The sequence below is a fragment of the Vitis riparia genome, chromosome 18 (assembly GCF_004353265.1).
Source record: "Vitis riparia cultivar Riparia Gloire de Montpellier isolate 1030 chromosome 18, EGFV_Vit.rip_1.0, whole genome shotgun sequence".
NCBI classification, from domain to species: Eukaryota; Viridiplantae; Streptophyta; class Magnoliopsida; order Vitales; family Vitaceae; genus Vitis; species Vitis riparia.
The window spans coordinates 27000848-27003101 of NC_048448.1; positions in this window are offsets into that span (position 1 = coordinate 27000848).

The window sequence follows — 2254 nt, forward strand, 5'->3', positions numbered from 1 at the left end:
ATTTAACAGTTAATAATATTAAGACACAAATAATAAAAAAATAGTCTGAACACTTAATGATATTAAGCTATATTTAGATTTAAGTCAAATTCAAGTATATTTATATTTTAGACATAAATAAATAAATATCACGTTATTTATTTTTTATTTTTTTCAATAGTAGAACGAAGAAGTTGTTGAAAGAAGTTATGTCATTTATTAATTAAGAGAGTGTCTGATAAAACTTAATCCTTATTACTTAATTATTGAAATTAATTTTAAGATGAATTATTTTTATTTTTATTTTGGTAAAATCAACTTAATTTTTTAAAAGTTATTATATTGATATATTTAAACTCATTAATTTTTCTTAATATTTATCTTCATAAACTTAAGCTTGTTAAACATTTATACTAAAAAGTACTATTGTGAAGCTACAAAATAACTAAAAATATTTACTAAAAAAAAAAGAATTCTAAAAATAAAGCATGGTTATCACCAAATATGAACAAAGAGAATAAAAAAAAATAGTATTTAGAATAAGTTAATTATTTTGATTTAATTTTAAATTTTAAATGATGATAAATAATTATTTTATCAAACACTAAGTTAATTTACCACACACATACACTAATTATGACTCATGGTTGTCGTTGTCATTCTCATCAGGAGGTCACATTAATTTATGCACCATTTGAATAATTTTCTTTCTTATGTTAAGTAAGAATGAAAATATTGATTTTTACCGATATATCATTAGTTGGAGTTTTATATATATATAAATGTTGGAAATAACTCAAAACAAGATAGAAAAATAATAATGTTTATATTGATATTGTTTTAAGAAAAATTGATAAATGTATAATAAATTTGTAATCTTAGACAATAATATACCGAATTGGGAAACATTAATACTAAAATGATAATGCATTAAGTTTAGATATATTGAAGGACATAAAAAAAAATATTGATATATATTTATATTTTTTATTTGAAAATGTTAATAATTTTATTTATAAATTTATATTTGTCCTATATTTAATCACTTTATAAGAGACATAATAAGATAATTAAAATTAACTTATTTATAATAATTTCATTTTAATTAATTTATAAGTATTAGTATATAAAAGATATTGTGAAAGACCCACGCTCAAATCTTGATATTGTGTGTTTTTTTAATAGCTTTAAGAAAATCCACATTGAAAAGGGAAAACAAAATAATGAATAATGAATTGCTATGTGACATCACTATTATAAGGTTGTTGTGCTTCACTTTGGCAAATGATGCATGGGCTATCTTTGGTTGGTCAAAGGCCCACTACCATGATTAAAATTTTTGAAAAACTTAGGTATTTTAATTATTTAATTTATATTAATGAAAAAATAATTTATTAATCTTATCTATTTTTTATTTTTCTTACACTTTTTTTTTTAAATTTCCAAGAATGTAACATAGCCTAAATAAAGCTTTATGAAAACATATAGTTAATTATAGAGAGCTTTTACACAAAGCTAAGTTTAATATAAAAGATAATATTTTCTAATTCCTTAAGATCAGTTTCTTTTTCTTTGCTGGTCAAAGTTTCATCTAGTTACAAGTTATCTTATCATTAAAATAGATTACATTTTCTATTATTTTATAATAATCTCATTTCTTGGTAAATAGTTTGTTTTCCTATGTTTTGATTATCATACATGTTAAAGCAATATTTTTTGAAAATTGAAACAAATCAATTGGTCTAACTAATCCAACCACCAAGCGACATTTTCAGTTTGATTTCTCTTTTTGAAGGGTATATTTATTGGACCAATTTTGAACTATTTGAACCAATTATTGGATCATTTACAAGTGTTAGAGAAGGCTCACAAAAACGTGGTCTGGATCATTTACAAGTGGAACTTCTCTCAAAGACATTGAAGGATGGAAATCCAAATGTAGGAATTTCCAATACAAGAATCGATTTTGTAAAGGATAGACTCCACTCTAAGAAGGTTCTTATTGTTCTTGATGATGTTGATAACTTGGAACAGTTAGAATATTTAGCATGAAATCATGATTGGTTTAGTTCAGGAAGTAGAATTATTATAACAAGCAGAGAAAAGCATTTGCTTGTTACACATGGAGTCAAAATATTTATGAAGTTAGGGGATTAGAGGATAGTGAAGCTTTTCAACTCTTTCGTCAGTATGCCTTTAAACATAACCACCCTAGAGAAGATTATATGCAGCTATGCTATGATGTAATACATTATAATAAGGGTCCTCCCTTAGC